The 20,592-nt window shown below is 42.4% G+C and overlaps 1 protein-coding gene across 4 annotated transcripts in view; it reads left to right on the top strand.

Annotated features, from left to right (window-relative positions):
• LOC144284473 (uncharacterized) overlaps window positions 1-20,592 on the top strand; it is a 187,032-nt gene that overhangs the window by 110,591 nt on the left and 55,849 nt on the right. The window contains exon 4 of one of the 4 annotated variants that reach the window (XR_013352882.1): window positions 5,965-6,339. The exons of the other annotated variants lie outside the window; for them this stretch is intronic. The gene's annotated coding sequence lies outside the window, so the exon portion shown is untranslated. Of the gene's footprint in view, window positions 1-5,964; window positions 6,340-20,592 lie in introns of those variants that run through there. 4 annotated transcript variants of the gene reach the window in all.

Raw genomic sequence — 20,592 nt, 5'->3', positions numbered from 1 at the left:
TTCACATAACTTTTATTACAGTATATTGGTATAATTGTTTTTTAAATTACTATTGTTGGGCAGCCCGGGAGGCTCAGCGGTTTAGTGCCGCCTTCGGTCCAGGGTGTGATCCTGGAGACCCGGGATCTAATCTCACGTTGGGCTCCCTGCATGGAGCCTGCTTCCCCCTCTGCCTGTGTCTCTGCCTTTCTCTCTCTGTGTCTCTCATGAATGAATAAATAAAATATTTTTAAAAAATAAATAAATTACTATTGTTGCTAATCTCTTATGGTGCCTAATTTATAAATTAAATTTTATCATAGGTATATACGTATAAGAAAAAACATAGTATATATAAAGTTCTATACTATCTGTGGTTTTAGGCATCCATGGAGGGGCTTGGAGCGTATCTCCCATGGATAAGGGAGATATATACTTTTATATATTACCGTACATAAAAGTCAGTTACTGGGGATCCCTGGGTGGCTCAGTGGTTTAGCGCCTGCCTTCGGCCCAAGGCCTGATCCTGGAGTCCTGGGATCAAATACGACATCCGGCTCCCTGCATGGAGCCTGCTTCTCCCTCTGCCTGTGTTTCTGCCTCTCTCTCTCTCCCTCTCTCTCCCCGTGTCTCTCGTGAATAAAGAAAATCTAAAAAAAAAAAAAAAAATCAATTACTTTCCCGTATATTAGTAATGAACAAGTGGAATTTGGAGTTGAAAACACAATACTGGGCAGCCCGGGTGACTCAGCGGTTTAACGCTGCCTTCAGCTCAGAGCCTGATCCTGGAGATCCAGGATCGAGTCCCACGTTCGGCTCCCTGTGTGGGGCCTGCTTCTCCCTCTGCCTGTGTCTCTGCCTCTCTCTCTCTCTGCATGAATAAATAAATAAAACCTTTTTTAAAAAATTAAAAAAAAATACTATTTAAATTATCACCCCCTCCATAATGAAATACTTAGGTATAAGTCTAACAAAATATGAACAAGATCTATGTAAGGAAAACTATAAAATTCTGGTGAAAGAAATCAAAGAACTGAATAAGTGGAGAGATATTCCATGTTCATGGATAGGAACACTCAATATTTTCAAGATGTCAGCTCTTCCCAACTTGATCTATAGATTCAATGATATCCTAATCAAAATTCCAGCAAGTTATTTTGTGGATTCAATAAACTGATTCTAAAGTTTATATGATAGAGAGGCAAAACCCAGAATAGGCAATACAATATTGAGGAGAACAATGTTGGAGGACTGACACTATCTGACCTCAAGACAGTGTGGCATTGATGAAGGAATAGACTAATAGATCAGTTGTATAGAACAGAGAACCCAGAAATAGGCCCATGTAAATATTGCCAAATGATCTTTGACAAAGGAGCAGAAGCAGTGGAATGAAGAAGATACTTTTTTCTCCAAATGATGCTGCAAGAACTGGACATTCCCATAGGAAAAAAAAAATGTAGACACAGCACATATACCCTTCACAAAAGAATAACTCAAAATGGAACAAATCTAGATATAAAGGCAAAACTACAAAACTCCAAGAAGGAGGGAATCTAGATGATCTTGGTTATGGCAATGATTTTTGAACTACAACACCGAAGGCATGACTGATGAAAGAAATAATTAAAAATTTGAATTTCATTGAAATTAAAAAATTCTGCTCTGCAACAGTCTCTGTCAAGAGAATGAGAAAACAAGCCACAGAATGGTATAAAGTATTTATGAAAGACAGCTGATAAAATAATTATTATCCAGGATATGCAAATAACTCTTAAAACTCAATAACAAGATGAACAACTCATTTAAAAATGGACAAAATATCTGAATGGATACGTCACTAAAGAAGATATACAAATGGAAAATAAGCACATGAAAAGATGCTCCATATTATGTCATTAGGGAATTGCAAATTAAAATCACAATGGGATATGACTACGCACCTATTAGAATGGCAAAAATCCCAAACTGTAGCAACACCAAATGTTGGTGAGGATATGGAGCAACAAGAACTCTCATTCATTGCTAGTGGGAATGCAAAATGGTACAGCCACTTTGGAAGACAGTTTGGCACTTTCTTACAAAATGAAATATACTCTTGCGATATGATCCAGCAGTTTTGCTTCTTGGGATTTACTCACATGAGTTGAAAACTCATCTCCCCACAGAACCAGCACACTGATGTTTATAGAAGCTTTGTTCATAATTGCCAAGACCAGAAGCAAACAAGATGTCCTTCAGTGGGCAAATGGATAAATAAATTGTGGTATATCTAGACAATGGAATATTATTCAGCTCTAAAAAGAAATGAGCTACCAAGCCAACATATGGAGGAAGCTTAAATGCATATGACTATGTGAAAGAAGCCAATCTGACAAGGCTACACATTGTACGATTCCAACCATATGGCATTCTGGGAAAGGCAAAACTATGGAGACAGTAAGAAGTTCAGAGGTTGGGGGATGGAGGGATGAAGAGGTGGAGTACTGGAATTTTAGGGTGGTGGAACTATTCTGTGTGATACTATTATAATGGATATATGTCTTATATATTTTTCAAAAGCCATAGACTGTACAACTCTTTCACGAGATTGACCCCTAATGTAAACTGTGGATTTTAGGGTGATAATGATGCATCGATATTGGTTCATTGATTATATCAAATACATAGCTGTGGTGCAGTTGTAACAATAGTGGGGCAGACTGTGCGTAAAAGGGAGTTGGGGAAGTACAAGAACACTTTGTACCTTTCTGTCAATTTTGCTGTGAACCTATAACTCCTCTAAAAATTAAAATCTATTTAAAAACATACAAACAGGGGCACCTGGGTGGCTGAGTAGGTTAAGTGTCTGCCTTTGACATGATCCCAGAGTCCTGGGATGGAGCCCTGCATTAGGCTCCCTGCTCAACGGGAAGTCTGCTTCTCCCTCTCCCTTTACCTGCTTCTCCACCTGCTTGTGCTCTCTCTCTCTCTGTCAAACAAATAAATAAAATATTTAAAAATATAAAAATAAATAAAAAAATAAAAACACACAAACAAAAACCCAAATATCAAAAGAAGCAGGACATACAATAGTATGATTAACATAAGCTTAGGCTGGTGGAAAGAACACTTAAATGTAAATCATGATCTCTCTGGATGGTGGAATTATTGCTTACTTTTATTTTACACTTTATTTTGCCTTTCCAAGTTTTCTGTAAAGATTATGTATTGTTTGGAGAGAGCAAACTGATAGTTGCCAGAGGGAATGGGGTGAGGGAATGGGCAAAATGGGTGAAGGAGAGATACAGGCTTCTAGTTATGGAATGAATAAGTCATGGGAATAAAATCATAGCATAGGGAACATGGTCAATGGTATTGTATGTAGCCGGGTTGTATGGCGACAGATGGCACCTATCCTTTGTGAGCATGGCATAACACATAGAGAAGTTGAATCATTATGTTGTACACATCTGAAACAAATGTGACATTTTGTATCAACTACACTCAAAAAAAATTAAAAGAGGAATTCATTATTTAGATAAATCTGAAGAATAACCATACATTTTTTTAAAGACTATTTGAGAGAGAGAGAGAGTACGGGCACACATGAGTTGGCTGCAGGGGCAGAGGAGAGGCAGACTTCCTGCCAAGCAGGGAGCCCTACAGGCTTGCTCCCAGGACCCTGAGATCATGACCTGAGCAGAAGGCTGCTCCTTAACCAGTTGAACCACTTAGGTGCCCCTATTTATTTTTTTTCCCCTATTTATTTTTAAATAAGAAAAAAATGAAAGCATTCAGACTTTGGATGCAGAACTAAATCTGGTCTAGACTTCACCCCTTACCAGCTATGCAACCCAGCAAGGCACTTAGCATTGCACACTTCAGTTTCTGCATCTACAAATGCAGAATAATAAAAACTAATAAAAACTAACGGCTAATAAAAACTACCCCACAGGGATGTGTGTGTGCGTATGTGTGGATGAAACTATACAAGGAGTTTGAATGTGCAAGATGCCTTGAGGATGTTCAATATGGCTTAATTTATGAGCCCTTTAAGGATATTTGGGAATTTATAGGTTCCAAGGAGATTCTGTTGGGCACACACAAGGCCTTTTGTTCATTCTTCACCCTTTCCCATCCCGACATTCCTGCTGAAACAAACAAAGACGCCTAGGGCAGCCCACTCCCACATCCACCAAGCCCCTCTGTGTTGAAGTCGAGAGGGGAGCCCTAGGAAGGAAGCCACGTGAACATTTCTATTTTGAAAACCCCACAAAGTGCAAGGCTCGGGAACTAGCTGATATTTGTTCTCTCTCTCTTTCCACTACCCTTTAAACATGCTCTGTTTTCCTATCTCAGCCTCAGTGAAAGGCCAAGGGTACATAGCACCCCAAAATAGCTGCAGGGCCAGAGTCTTACATGAGGATTTGGATCCGGAAAGGCTCTTGACAGACAAGGAGGAGACTGTTGCAGGCATGGGGCAGCAAGGAAGGGTGCCCAGAGCCACAGGGAGGACGGGAACAAAGAGATTAGTCTCCAAACAAGTCTGGACAAATTAGGTGGAACTGGGGGAGTCCTGAGCAGGAAACAACCAGCCCCCTCCAGCTAAGAGTGAGGTGTGACGGGTGAAAGGAAGGAGAACTAAGGGAAGGAAAGGACTAAGGCTCTTATTCACACTCAGTTTTGCTCTGAAGCATTCCAAACACAGTGGGAACAAAGCCTGTCTGGAAAGGATTGTTATCCGAGGTCACAGCAGCATGGAAGAGATGGGGCGGGTGGCCCTCAGGGTCGGGGTGACGGCTGATGGTTCAAGAGACCATTCCAGCCTGGAGATAAGTTGAAGGCAGGAGGTCAGGGATGATTCCGTGGAAGTCTAAAAAACCACTTGTTTCACTCCTAATGGGAGTCGACAGGACGTAAATCAGAACTTTGAGAGGTGGCATTGGTACTTTCCTATTGCTGGAAAAATCAGTTTGCTGTCCCATTTTCATTAAAGGCAGGTCCCCTTGTTCTAAATTTTAATTTCAGAAAATATGCTCATTTTTTCTCACTTCTCTTATTTTTACTGGCAGGAGAGCATTGTAAAAGCTAAGAAATTTTGAATTAAAACTACTAGTGATGGTCCCATATTGAAGCTAACTGTGGAAGGAGTGATGACAAAATTCTATAGGCTGAGCAGGGAGCCCTATGGGGGCTGAATCTGAGAACCCTGAGATCATGACCTGAGTTGAAGGCAGATGCTTAACCACCCAGGCGCCCCTATAGGAAGCTTTTAATTATAAACGTGACTCTCTTCCCTTTGTCACCTTATGTACCTCCAACCAAATTCCCCATTGTCTCATGGCCTCTCCTTATGCTTCTGGGTATAAGACAGTTCCTGGAGTGGAGGTGAAGGAGAGTGTGGCAAATGCACCCCTGCATCACCCAGAAGCATTCACTGACCACCATGAGGGTCTAAAGAGGTAGGGGACTCATCCCCTGCTTTCAGTGATCTTATACTATGGTCTTGGGAAATGGAAGGGTTTTTTTGAATAAATGGACTATGAGGTTATGGAGGATACCACTGAGAGGTAGGTGGGTCATCCCTGAGCTTGGTGCTTTGTTCCACTGCAGCCTCTCTCCTTGACCTTCCAGACTCTTTATCAACTCACTGAGATGTTGTTCAGGAGTTGCAAGCAGGGCCTTTCTTTACATTTGCTGTTCCCTCTGCTGTTAATCCCCTTCCCACAGATCACAACATGGCTCACCCCCTAAACCCTCCACCTTCAGGCTTTTGCCCAAGGGTCATCTGCACAACAAAACCTTGTTAGGGTTTGAATTGTGTCCCCACAAAAGATGTTGAAGTCCTAACCCTCAGTACCTGTGAATATGACCTTATATGGGAATGAGGTGTTTGTAGACAATCAAGGTAAGATTCATTAAAGTGGGCCCCTAATCCAATATGGCTCGTGTTGGTTTTTGTTTTTGTTTTTTTTTTAAAGATTTTATTTATTTATTTGACAGAGAGAGAATGCACATGCACAAGCAGGGGGAGTGGCAGGCAGAGGGAGAAGGAGAAGCAGACTCCCGCAGGGCTCCATCCCAAGACCCTGGAATCATGACCTGAACCAAAGGCAGACACTTAACCAACTGAGCCACCCAGGCACCCCAAAGGTAGAGATTTTTGTGCATAGGCTTCATGTATTCTTAGCACCTAGAGTCAGTTCTGCTCCTACAATGGTCAAGCTGCAAAAGCCTCTCTCCCACCTCCTTGGTGAGAGGGTAGCTCTGCCCCACTCTGCCAGGTGAGGAGTCTGTACAGCCAAGTAGATGTGCTTTCTTGATATTGGTGTTCCAACTTGGTTAATACTTACTGAATGCTCACTTTTCATAATAAAAATGTTTTACTTGTCTGGTAGAGTTCTTAATAGACTCATCAAATGTTAAAAGCTGAAAGGGGTCCTCAGTGATTACAACATCTAAACTAGGAATGTTTTGGTTGCAGGTGCCAGAAAATCCAACCCCAACTGTTCACACAATGGAGGGATTTACTGGCTCATATAACTTAAGAAGTCCAAATATATGGTGTTTTCAGGCAAACCTTCATCCCAGGCTCAGTTATCTCAACAATGGTTCAGTTTATTTTCATGTCTTTCTCTGCTTTCACACTGCCTGTTATAACTCAAGGCCAGCTTCTTTCTCTGTCACCAAAAGACAATTACCAGCAATTTCTTATGGACTTTTTCATTCATGTCCAGGTACAAAAGAACATCTCTGCACGTCCATAAAAGGGTAAAAAAGTTTCTTTCCTCACAATCTCTAGCAAATGTCCCCCTCGTCTTGCATTTTGCTGGCCTAGAGTGGTACTTGCCCATCTTTGACCAATCACTGCGGCCAACAGTGGTGATTGTTTTTTTTGTTTGTTTGTTTGTTTTTGTTTTTTTTTTAGATTTTATTTATTTATTCATGACAGACAGAGAGAGAGAGAGAGGCAGAGACACAGGCAGAGGGAGAAGCAGGCTCCATGCAGGATGCCTGATGTGGGACTCAATCCCTAGTCTCCAGGATCACGCCCCAGGCTGAAGGCGGCACTAAACCGCCGGGCCACCGGAGCAGCCCTGGTGATTGGTTTAAGTCACACTGGATTTGTCCCTTGGGATGGTTAACTTGACTGGGATGGGGGCTACCAGATATTTGGTTACACATTATTCTGGGTGTATCTGTGAAGGTGTTTCTGAATGAGATTAACGTATGAATCAGTAGGCTGAATAAAGCAGATTGACCTCCTTAGTGTAGATGGGCCTCATCCAATCTGTTGGAGGCCTGACTAGAATAAAAGGTCGGGGAAGGAAGAATTTGCTGTCTACCAGATTTCAAGGTGGGACATTGGTTTCTTCCTGTATGCAGAATGGAACTTACACCATCAGCTCTCCTGGTTCCCCAGCTTGCAGACAGCAGATTGTGGGATTTCTCAGCCTCTATAATCAAATGATTAATTTCTCTCTGTTAGTTCTTTTTTTCTGGAGAATCCTGACTAATACACTTCTGGAGCCAAGAGTAGGGTCAGATTTTCTCAAAGGGCATTGACAGATTGAGCAAGGAATGGACTGATGCCCGATGAAAACTGGGATTATTTTTTTTTTAAAGATTTATTTATTTGCTTTAGAGACTGGGGGTGGGGAGCATGAGAAGGGGGAGGGGCAGAGGTAGAGACAGAATCTCAAGCTGACTCCACCTTGAGCGCAAGCCCTACAGGGGGCTCAATCTCACAACCTTGAGCTCATGACCTGAGCCAAAACCAAGAGTCAGATGCTCAACCAACTGAGCTATCCAGGCACCCCAAGAACTGGGATTCTTTCTTTTTTTCTTTTCAAAGACTTTATTTATTTATTTGAGAGAGAGAGACAGAGTGAGCATAAGCAGATAGAGGGGTAGAGGGCAAGAGACAAGCAGACTCCCCACTGAGCAGGCAGCCCGACACAGGGCTTGATCCCAGGATCCTGAGATCATGACCTGAGCCGAAGTTAGACCTTTAACAGACTGAGCCACCCAGGTGCCCAAGACTGGGATTCTTGTTTAAAAAGGAGGGAGGGTGTGTGAACAAGAACCAGTAGAGAAAAAGAACAAGCATCTGCTACACTTGAGTTTATCCTCTCTTGAGTGGCAGAGTCAGGTCTAGTACTTACATCTTTGCATTCCATCCGCCTGTTGTTATTTACTGCTGATAAAGGGCAACTCACTGAGCTAGGTGCTGTGATAAAATAACACCCAAGAAAGATCCAGAGATTTAGCATGGGACAAAAGCCATACTCAAATAGCTAGAGAGGAACATAGTATGTAATACATGCCATCACAGGGAAATAAGTCGGGCCCTGTTCCTGGTAGAAAAACTTCCCGTATGGACATATGGTGCCTCCTTTCTTGGCAGACTTGTACACCACTTTTTGCACTATGTGCCGAGAGTCCTTAGTCCATGGACAGTGGGTTTCACACAAACAGCACGTTGCACAATCTTTCCTTAAAGTTAACATGTAAGATGAACTAATATGGAGAAAATGTAAATCTCTTATGTCCAGGACTCTTACCACACTCTTTAGAAAAACCAAAGGCTTAACAGAGTAGTGTATTATTCAGACTTAAAGTTTTAAATGTGCCCTTGAGCCTCCAGGAAATATTCCTGAAATATTTTCCCCTACAAGGGATAATGTCTATTGAGAACCCTTCTTCCTTCCTTAGTCCTAAAATAGTTTACTTTTTTTTTCATCTCTCTGCTCAACACCAAAGAAGGGGTATAATTCTTTTGTTCTGATTTTAATGGATTGTGGTTTTAAAAATACCTAGCCTGTTGCCCAGGGCACAATAGGTCCTCCATAAATGCTGTTAAACCTGGCTCTATAGCTGTAAATGATGATCATCTCAGTCTTCCTTTTAAGCAACACCTGATTTCAAGGACTTCTTAGCACCAAGGAATCCCTTGTGCTATTTAAATGGAAGTTATTCATCTCTTCATTGGGGTCCTTCTCTTAGGCACCTGAAATTAATATCCTTATCAAAGGTTGCAAGCTCAAATAGCAAGAGGGGCCAAGCGGGCAAACACAACAGTAAAGCAGTTCGGGGCAACTCTCCATGAGCAGTCTAATACCAATCTTGACATTGTATTCATTAATTTTTGAGCATTCCCCCCACCCCAAGACAATTGAACACAATTAATGAGAAACTATTAATCTATTGAAAATGTCATGGAGAGACAGGAATGAGCATTTGAATACTAAGAGCAGAAACAACCAAATTCTCCATTTCCCTCAGAAGATCTTCTTCCGTCCCATCTACCTTGCTTCTCTGCTTTCTCTTGCCCACACAGGCTCTATGTGGATAGCTCAGTCTCCGAAATAAAACAAAGACAGAACTTTGCCTTTGTGAGGCACACGTGCCCATCCTTCTTCAAACAGACTCCACCCAGGAGGAATATAGTGTGGTGACCACTCTGCACATTCACCATGCTGAAAGCCAGAGACCATGGGGAAGGGACTACAGCCGTCAGGCCACCCATTGGATGTTTTCTCTTCCCAAGAGTATCGTTTAGATGTGGAGTAAGCCCTTTGAGTACGGGATGGAAGAAGTATTTAAGAGATTCCAGAATGGAAATTCTGACTATCTGTGGGTCTTTTTAAAATTATTTGCCTCAAGACAGTCATAAAACTAGTTCTCCAAAGATCATGAAACATTTGACTGACACAGAGCAGATGCCCTTGCCTCACTCTAGAGGATGCAGTTAACCCCCCAGAGAGGGGCTAAATCTACTGATGGCCTAAGGAGCATTCACTCTATGTGGCCAGATACTGTCCTTTATTGTAAGCCAGGTTATTAGGAGATACCTTTTGGCTAAGAACATCTACAAATAATGATTAAGTAAGTTTTAAGATCTTCATAAAAGCATCACATTACTGATGAGATAGAAAAGAAATATCAAGCCAAAAGCTACAATAAAGCAAAAATCCAGAGGGAAGCAGAGCACTCTGAACTACTTTTGTCCTGATGGTATTTGCCAAAATGGTCTGAGACCTGGAGTAGTGGTTTTCACAGACTCATGGGGTGAGAGGGACAGGGTCATCTAAACATAAAGATTTAATGGAAGCCTTCAGATTAAGTGGGACTCTCAACAGTGAAGCCACCTTCCTGCTTTCTCGGGCCCTCAGGGAGTGTGAGGAGATTTAACTGGACCAGAAGGAACAAAGGAGAAAACCAAAATCCACAAGAAGTTGTAACTACAGGTAGTTAACTGCTGTGGATTCAAAAGACTGGAGTGGTCTAAGAAATCTTAAATCCTGAATGAAGTTTAAAGTGGTAGTAGACAGAAAAGCACCCACACGCCTACAAGAAGCAAATTCAAATTCTCCTCAAAGAAGGGCACCTTCATTTTAGACCATAGAACATCTCCACAAATAATTTTCTAAGGGCAGTGAGCAGTGTATAATTAAAAATATTTAAAAAAATATTCAAGCACACAAGGAAACCAGCAGAAGTAACAAAGAGCTGCAAAAATACCAACATAGATGTTAGATTACTGAATTAGCAGCTATTAAGCATCCACACTTAGTGTTTAAAATAGAGTTTAGAAATATCTGCATGGTGTGGCGCCTGGGCCGCTCAGTTGGTTAAGCATCTGCCTTTAGCTCAGGTCATGATCTCAGAGTCCTGGGATTGAGCCCTACTTCCCTAGGCTCCCTGCTCAGTGGGAAGTCTGCTTCTCTCTTCCTCTGCCCCTCCACCTACTCATCTCATGCCATATCTCTCTTTCTCTGTCTTTCTCTCAAATAAATAAATAAAGTTTAAAAAAAGAAATATCTACTTTGAAGGGTAAAGTATAAAAAGTGTCAGTGGACCTAAAAAATAACTAACTTTAAGTTTTAATCAAAATTAAAAACCCTGGGGATCCTGGGTGGTGCAGCGGTTTGGCGCCTGCCTTTGGCCCAGGGCGTGATCCTGGAGACCCGGGATCGAATCCCACATCAGGCTCCCGGTGCATGGAGCCTGCTTCTCCCTCTGCCTATGTCTCTGCATCTCTCTCTCTCTCTGTGACTATCATAAATAAATAAATTTTAAAAAAATTTAAAAAATTAAAAAAAAGGAAGTTAAAAAAAACAAAAATTAAAAACCCTGGGGGCCAATTAAACACAATTAGAGAAACAGCAAAATAATTTTTTCTAAAGGCAACACAGAATCAAAAGATGAAAAATGGGAAGGAGGGGTTGAGATATATGCAAGAGAGTGTTAAATAGGAATTCTAGAAAGTAGGAGAGAAAAAAGCTAGGCATTATTTATTTATTTACTTGTTTGTTTATTTTAGATTTTATTTATTCATGAGAGACACACAGAGAGAGGCAGAGACATAGGCAGAGGGAGAAGCAGACTCGCTGCAAGGAGCACGATGTGGGACTCCATCCCAGGACCCTGGGATCACGACCTGAGCCAAAGGCAGATGCTCAATTGCTGAACCACCCAGGCGTCCCAAGCTAGGCAACATTTAAAGTCATAATATCTAAACATTTTCAGAACTGCCAGATACTTCTGCAGAGATTCAGGAAACCCATCAAATCCCAAGCAGGATAAATAAAACATACTGAGGGACATCATAGTGAAGTTGCAGAAAACTAAAGATAAGGAGAAAAATCTTAAAAGCATCCAGAAAAAAAGGAGAGAATAGATTGTTTTTAAAGAAATAGCAGCTCTAGTGACAGCAGATTTTCACCTGCAAACAAGGGAAGCTAGAAAAACAGCGATATAGTTTCAGTGCACTGAGAGATAATAATTTGCCAACCTAGAATTTGTCGATGCAATGGAGAAAAAAGTCTTTCAAGAATAGGACAAAATAAATATTCCAGAGAAATAAAAATGATTAGTTCATCACTAACAAAAGCTCCTAAAGGAAATGCTAAAGGATGTACTTGAGGCAGAATAAATAAATGAATGAAAAAAAAATGAATGAATGAACGAATGAATGATCCTATATGGAATGTTTGAGATACAAAAAGAGTGAAGAGCAAAGCAAATAACAGAGGTAAATGAACATTGACAATATAACATTGTAATTCATATTTTTTTGTTGTGTTTAAAGGTTGATTTAAAATATATGAAAAAAACCAGTATTAGTAGGTAAAGAGGAATGGAGTTTGAGCATTCTAAGGTTTTCACATTGCCTGGGAGGAGAGTAAAGATATTGATTAACTTAGACTTTGGTGGGTTACGGGTGCAAGTTGGAATTTTTCTAGGATAACCACCAAAAGAGTAGAAGCAGAGTGCATATAACTTCCAAATTAGTGTGTGTCAGAGAGATGGAATAATGTAAGATTCTCAGTTAAACCAAAAGAAGGACGCACAGTATAAGCATCCAAGATTATGCCGTCTCCATCTAATTTTGAGATATGTTAAAGACATGAAAAGCGGAGACTGTCCAACTCAAATGATTCTGCTACAAAGAGTAGAGAGATTCTTGACTCCAGCTGTGCTAACCAGAGTCTCCCACAGGAACCGGAAAACATGAATAGAGATGACAAGTAAATAGGGCTAAAGCACATGGTAGCAGCAGCCAAAAAAAAAAAAAATATATATATATATATATATATATATATATATATATATATATCCGTGAGCTCTGGCCCCTGAGGTCCCTGGAGGAGCCCCCTGGTCCCTGTCCCCCTGTCTTTCTCAAGGCCTAGCTGGTCAGCTCTTCCTCACTGTAAGCTCTCCCACATGCCTCTAGTACCTTCTGCCACCAACCCCTTCCCCCACATCTTCCTTTTTTTTTCTTGCCTAATTGGCCTTGGTTTGCTTAGAAACAAAAGAAACTTCACTGATGCCAAGAACCATTGCAGCTCATGCCAGAAGTATCTTCTCTCTGTTACACAAAAATCCAAATGTTTGGCATGGATGGTGAGTTGTCTTCTTAGGAACAACCTAAGATGCAGCTGGATTCCTTAACTTATATCAAATATGCAAAACGAGGATCTCCAGGATGTAACCCAAATGGGGTGGGCCTCCCAAGGGGAACCTTGGCTCTTACTTTAACATTCACTTTGAGGCCCTCCTCACCACTATGTCATATCCTCTAAAACACATCTGATACTACAACATATGAATAAGAAGATTGGTGTTCTAATGAAGATTCTTTGGAATCTATGAAAGAGAGGTCGCATCCCATACGTATCACCAAGCAGAAATTTCATCCATGACCCCATCAGACATGTTTCATCTTCCTATCAAAGAGCCCACCTCTGTCAGTTGCTTCTTTTCTCTTCTCTTCTCTATGTTCTCCCACCCAACTTTAAAAGTTCTCTTTGGTATCTTAAGAAAGTCAACCTTTAACCAGTTTGTATACACCATTCGGCAAACAAAAACCCTGGTAGTTAGGGAAACAGCATATCCCTTAGGGTTGGGGATCTTGGTTCTTTTTACCACCTTATCTGATGTGTTCTTCCTTAATGATGGGAGTCCTTCAAGAGTGGGAACTCTGTAGCACTCCTAGCACCTTGAATAACAGCCTGGCAATAATCAACTTTGCATGAAGAGTTGTTGAATGAATTTCATATATTTTTGTGCACCTTTTAGAGCTGAGAAAAGCACAACACATGAAATATGTCCTTGATAAGCGGTCCTTGAGTAGATGATTGCCTCACCTCTATTTAGCTCTTACTACACCTTCTGATGCTACTAACAGAATACAGCATTAAATCAATTTGTCTATTGATTAAACTATGATGCTTTAGTGCTCCATGCTAAGAGTGTGGGCCATTTATTTATTTATTTATTTTGAGTGTGGGCCATTTAGAAGAAAGTTTGAAATTGAGACTAGTAGTCCAAATTTCCATTTCAAAAATGGTGTAAAGATAGGGATCCCTGGGTGGCGCAGCGGTTTGGCGCCTGCCTTTGGCCCAGGGCGCGATCCTGGAGACCCGGGATCGAATCCCACGTCAGGCTCCCGGTGCATGGAGCCTGCTTCTCCCTCTGCCTGTGTCTCTGCCTCTCTCTCTCTCTCTCTCTCTATCATAAATAAAAAAAAAAAAATGGTGTAAAGATAGATAAGCCAGGGGAAAGTCTTCATTTCTATGGATCAATATCTTTAAAAAGTGATTATTGGAGGGGTTCCTGGGTGGCTAAGTCAGTTAAGCATCTGTCTTTGGCTTAGGTTATGATCCCGGGGACCTGGGATTGAGCTCCGTGTTGAGCTCCCTGCTCAGCTGGGAGTCTGTTTCTTCCTCTCCCTCTGCCACTCCCCCTGCTTGCGTGGGAGTGCTCTCTCTCTCAAATAAAAATCTTTTTTAAAAAAAGGATTATTGGATTAAAAATAAAATTCAGACTGTGTCTCTACATGACCAGAATATTTAATTTAAATAGAATTACCAGATAATACAAGACACCTGGTTAAATTTGAATTTCAGATAAACTACCAATAATTTTTAGTAGAGATATGTCCTATATATTGCATAGGATATATTTATTCTTAAAAAAATTCATTGTCTTTCTCAAATTTAAATTTAACTGGGCATCTTATATCTTTATTTGCTGGTGACTCCAAATCTATGGAAAAAATATTCAGTTTATTGTTTAGATATTTGATCTGCATGTCATCTGGATAAATTAATCTCCTTTTCATATAGATGTTCTATTATTGGGTAAAGCATTAAAGGCCCACTTTCTCCTGTTCTTACATCTCTTCACATCTTTCCTCCCCTAGCCATAGCATTCAGTTGAAATAAAAGACTTTTTTGTCCCCCATCCCATTACCACCCCCAGCTCTCAAGGACCTGAGAACCAGAGGTTCTGGGTAATTCAGTTATTAATGACTTTCACTGGAGATGATATTGATAAAAGGAGTTAAAATGACTACTTTGGATATTAAAGATCTCAACGTGTGGAAAAGCTCAAAGTGATAAAAATTCCTTCATTCTTAACATACTTTCCAATCTGAATCACACAGCCCAGGCCATAAGGGACCATGCCAGAAAAACCGATCTTAAGGAATATGTCCATAATTCTGCATAATGAATAATGACCAACATGAGCAAAGGAAACAAAGATGCTTTCCATATAGCAAATCCACAAATGCTGGGATTCAAGGTATGGGGTGTTGGTGAAAGTGGAGGACAGGAGATTGATCAACGTACAGAGAAATGTGTACAACAATAAAAAAGGATAGCTTGATGATATTTTTTTGTTGAGGGCCAGATGTATATACCTGGAAACTTTATCAACCCATTTTCTTTAGAGGTAAGGCCTATCTAGATTAGAGGAAAGTTTGATTTTTTTTTTTAAGATTTTATTTATTTGAGGGCAGCCCCGGTGGCGCAGCAGAGTGGCGCCGCCTGCAGCCCGGGTGTTATTCTGGAGACCCGGGATCGAGTCCCATGTCGGGCTTCCTGCATGGAGCCTGCTTCTCCCTCTGCCTGTGTCTCTACCTCTCTCTCTGTGTGTGTCTCTCATGAATAAATAAATAAAATCTTTTTTTAAAACAGATTTTATTTATTTGAGAGAGAGAGAGCGAGAGCACAGAGGCAGAGGGAGAGGGAGAAGCAGCTCCCTGCTGAGCAGGGAGCCCAATGCAGGGGTAAATCCCAGGACTCTGAGACCACGATCTGAGCTGAAGGCAGACACTTAACCGACTGAGCCACCCACATGTGTCCAGGAAAGTTTGATTCTAAAGGCCCTTTAAGGAAGATTCAATTTCCTGCAAGTATATATTCTTTTTTTTTTTTTTGTATTTTTTATTGGGGTTTGATTTGCCAACATATAGTGTAACACTCATCCCATCAAGTGCCCCCCTCAGTGCCTGTCACCCAGTCACCTATCCCCCTGCCCACCTCCCCTTCCACTACTCCTGTTTGTTTTCCAGAGTTAGGAGTCTCTCATGTTCTGTCACCCTCTCTGATATTTCCCACTCATTTTCTCTCCTTTCCCTTTTAATCTTTTTCACTATTTTTTATATTCCCTGAATGAATGAAACCATATAATGTTTGTCCTTCTCCGATTGACTTATTTCATTCAGTATAATACCCTCCAGTTCCATCGACGTTGAAGTAAATGGTGGGTATTTGTCATTTCTAATAGCTGAGTAATATTCCATTGTATACATGGACCACATCTTCTTTATCCATTCATCTTTCGATGGACACCAAGGCTCCTTCCACAGTTTGGCTATTGTGGACATTGCTGCTATAAACATCGGGGTGCAGGTGTCCTGCCGTTTCACTGCATCTGTATCTTTGGGGTAAATCCCCAGCAGTGCAATTGCTGGGTCGTAGGGCACTTCTATTTTTAACTCTTTGAGGAACCTCCACACAATTTTCCAGAGTGGTTATACCAGTTCACATTCCCACCAACAGTGCAAGAGGGTTCCTCTTTCTCCACATCCTCTCCAACATTTGTTGTTTCCTGTGCAAGTATTTATTCTAATTGGAATTAGATTGAGCAAGTGGAACTACTTAAAAGTCTTACTTTAATGGATAGGTAAGAATAAGGTACATGGTTAAAATGACAAAGAGCCATAAGTGGTGATTGACTTTTTATGGCACTACTGCATAATTCTTATCAATTAATATAAATATGAACAACATGGGTTTTTATACATTTATTGGACACAAGCCTGCTATAATTCTTGGGCTGCCTGCCTGGATCATTTTCTAAAAAGGGCTCCAGAACCCAGGAAACAACTCCCAATAGACTGAGTCATCCAATCCCCTGGCCATCACTGATTGCTCCAGAGGCAGACACTTCCACCTGGACTGGACCAATCAGAGTACTTCTCCAAGATTTCTTTCAAACTGAAGCTTGAAACTTAGCTCTCTTTGGAGGTGGAAGCCAGTATGTGAATCTTGAGAGTTCGCAGTGCCATGTGGAGGCATCTTGACTGCAGCAGGAGAATGGATCCAACATGCAGAGGGAAGTAAAGACATACAGCACATGTTCTGTTAATTCAGGTCCTTTGTTCTAGTCGGCCCTGAAGCCTGTTGTTTCTTTGTACTGCCCACTGCTGTGTGATCTGCTGTGTGTGTTTACCTAACAATGTCTCCTTTTTGCCTCTATTAACTACGCTCCTGACATTTATAATAAAAGCATCTTAAATAGCCCAACAGAGTGTGTCAGGAGCTGTGCTGTTGCTAGGGGGCTTGTACCCTGAAGGAACACAGTTTTTGTGTGTCAACCATAATACAGGGAGGAAAGTCATAAATGTTACAAGAGTATTCAAGAGCTGTAAGAAAGCAAAGGTAGGAGACAGGAGGGTTTAAGGACAACTTCTTGTCTGAGATGGCTTTTGAGCTTGCCTCTAAGGTCAGATAAGATTGGATCATGTGGCAATGAGGGAGAGAAGTCCCCCAGGACAGGGAAGATAACATGAGCAAAGATTTAGTGTCAGACAAAAGGGGTATGTGTGGAAAACAGCCACGCCTGGCAGGTCAAATCATTAAGCAGCAATAGGGGAAACCTGAAGTTTTGGCTTTTTTTCTTTTTCTTTTCTTTTTTTTTAAGATTTTATTTATTTATTCATGAGAGACACACACAGAGAGAGGCGGAGACATGGGCAGAGGGAGAAGCAGGCTCCCGGGAGCCAGATGCAGGACTCGCTCCCAGGACCCTGGGATCACGCAGGACATGAGCCAAAGGCAGACAGCTCACTGCTAAGCCACCCAGGGATCCCGAAACCTGAAGATTTTTAAGCAAGTGAGGAATGTGTTCTTTGAAATAATACATCCGACACTGGGCTGGAAAGGGGAAAGGATGGGGTTGTGCAGTTGGGAGCTTATTACAGTGCTCCGAGCTGAAAACAATAAACAGTCTAATGAGGAGAAGGCAGACAGGGAGCGGAAAGACAATGGGAAAACTCCACATCGAATAAGTCCAATATTGTCAGTAAAGAAGGACCTCAGGAGAGCAGGGAGCAGAGGTGGCAGGGACACCCCAGGAGTGAAACGAAGGCTGCAAGGGGCACCATGGGCATAGGAGAAGGAGTCCAAAGTGAGTGAGACCCTGCCAAGGCCCACTGAAGTCTTCCTTGAGGTTAGATAATGGGAAGGATGTCCAAAACCAGCGACCAGCCTCCACAGTTGATGGGCTCGCAGCAGAGAAGTGAAAGAGCAAGTGCAGGTGCGCAGAGTAGGGACCTCTGGAGTTAGTGAAAGGGAAGTACTGCAGGGGAAACCTCAGAGGAATGAAACCAGGGAGCGGCCCCCTCCACCAGTAGATGGCCGGAGCTTGAAAGTGGGCAATCCCACCTGGGCCAGGATGCAAGTAAAGCCAGGAGGACACTCAGGAAACAGAAAGGAAGTGATAGGTTCATTGACCGAGGAGGATCAAGGAGATGTGAGATCCTGTAGAACTGAAAGGAGGATTTCAGGGCTCTAGAGAGAGCCGGGGCCTGGGGCGGTTCTGTATGATGATCTACTTGTGTCCTGATAACATCAAATCAATTCAGATAAAAGGTCTCCAGACCTGAGGAAGCTGAGGAACTGTCGGAAAAGGATATCTATGGATGTTTCTAGAAGGAGGAGGAGCAAGAGATGAGGACATGTAAAGATCATGCTAGGCAGTGGGAAACAGGAAGGATTGGGGAAGGGGAGACAGAATGGTGTGGACTTGCCCAGAGCTCATGAGGGCCTTCGAGGGAAGACAGGGTCAGGAAAGAGAACTGAGGGAGGAGGGAGGAGGAGAGGCACCTCGTGGCCTGCTGGCGTGGAATGGCCAAGTGGGAGATGGGAGCTATGTGTTGGAATGCTGTGCCGGGAGAGGACAGTGTCAGCCTGCAGATAAAATCAGTTTTCAATAAGGTGAGGTAATGAAGGGAGCATCCCAAGTAAAGACGAAGGATATGGGACAGTTTATTTCCAAGAGATGACTGGGCTCCCTGGGTGCCCAGAGGAGAGCTCACACCAAGCTGTAGAGAAACAAGAATGCAGAGCAAAGATGAGCACGGTTGATAATTGTCCACAGTGAGCAGAACAAAGTGAGAGGTAGCTCAAGACTCACATGAATGGCAAGGATGCAGCTCCAGCAAGAGGGATTCTCCCAAAATTCTTTTAAAGATTATTTTCAATAAGTGGGTACATGTGTCCCCTCCCACCCTTGAGACGTATATTTGCTTAGCAAATCAAGCCTCTGTGTATGTGTGTGTGAGAATGCAAGGTAACAAGGGCTTACTGGAGCTTTGCTCTGTTTGAAGATAGAAAGCCAGTGTCCCCCATTTTGATCAGTGCAGTAGGTGGTGGAGTGTAAAAGATTCCAGAGCAAAGAGATGCTTCCTTGACTCTTACTCAACCGGCTAGGGAGAAAAAAGTAGTGTCAGGTCTGATTAAGAGCTGAAAGTGGAAGCAGAGGTTATCTGAGGAGCACCTTACGAGATAAGCCCCTTTTCCTTTTATGGCTTATTCTTTCCAAAGCCTCATGATCTGAAGATTATTGCTCCTTTTGTCTTCTCCCTGCAGCATGGATGTAAGATAACCCTGCTCCACTCATTTTCAAACCAACATGGCAGGGCTTTAAGGGTGGCCCCAGCGCCAGTTCCCCAGAGGCATGGAGTCCTGTTTGGTAAGGGTAGACTCATAGGACTTGGAGAATTAGGTACTGGTTCCAGAGCTGTGCCAAGAGGGAAGGCGGCCTACTCTTCGGATCTCTCATGGCACTTGTGCCCCGTGTCACTAATGGACCAGCAGCATGGTGCACTGATTAGGATCTGCAGCTCTATCACCCATTGGCTGTGTGATCTTTGGCAAGTTCTTTGACTTCTCAGAGCCTTGCTGTTCTCACCTGGATCACTGGTACGGTGATCAGATACCTCATTTGTGACGATTAATGGACAGGGAGTACCTAATTAGCCTAATACCTGCCACAGAGTTGGGCGAGGTACTAATACTATTGTTGTAGATTCAATAAGCTTCAGTGGGAAACATGAGGAAGGCAGTGTGCATGGTGTCACTCAGTCCCTGAGTAGTATGAAGATAGGGTTATAGACCAGGATCGCCAGGGTTGGGGGAGAGCCCAAGTCTTTGGAGCAGAAGAGGAGCCTTACAAAGCCAAATTGGGGTGGCGGGGTGAGGTGGCTGGGTTACTCTGTGTTTCTCTAACAAAGTCTCCTGGGGCCTTGCTACTGAAAGTGTTGTCTGGACTACAGTGCTGGCATTTCCTAGAATCCAGGCAGAAATGCTGGCTCTCAGGCACATATATCCCAACCGAGCCACCAAAATCAGAACCTGGATTTTTAATGAGATGTTCAGGTAATTTGAACATCTTGCTATGCGTGTTGGACTTGGAGAAGCCCTGCTGTTGGGAACTGGGGAGTTCTACTGACTCGATTTACTTAACCAGCACAACCTCGGGTTGCTTCTGTGGAGTGACTGAAAGGAGGTGATGGTCAAGGAAGAAACCTCTGGGCTGGCCTCCCCTTGCCGGGAAGGCCACCAATATGAAAAAAGAGTAGGGCAGACCTTTCTGAACACTCAGCAGTGCCTTGTGACCTGAGCCCTCAGGAAAGCAGTTGAAACGCTTTAGGGAAACAAATTAACGTAGTTGCCAGGAGCAAAGCATCATAACCTAAGTCAGCCCCATACAGGCTGGGTTTGCAAAATGCCTAGGCTGTCCTTGAAAATGAGTGTATGAGTGTGTGCATGT

This window comes from Canis aureus, chromosome 15 (genome assembly GCF_053574225.1).
Source record: "Canis aureus isolate CA01 chromosome 15, VMU_Caureus_v.1.0, whole genome shotgun sequence".
NCBI classification, from domain to species: Eukaryota; Metazoa; Chordata; class Mammalia; order Carnivora; family Canidae; genus Canis; species Canis aureus.
This window is presented reverse-complemented; position numbering and strand designations above follow the sequence as displayed.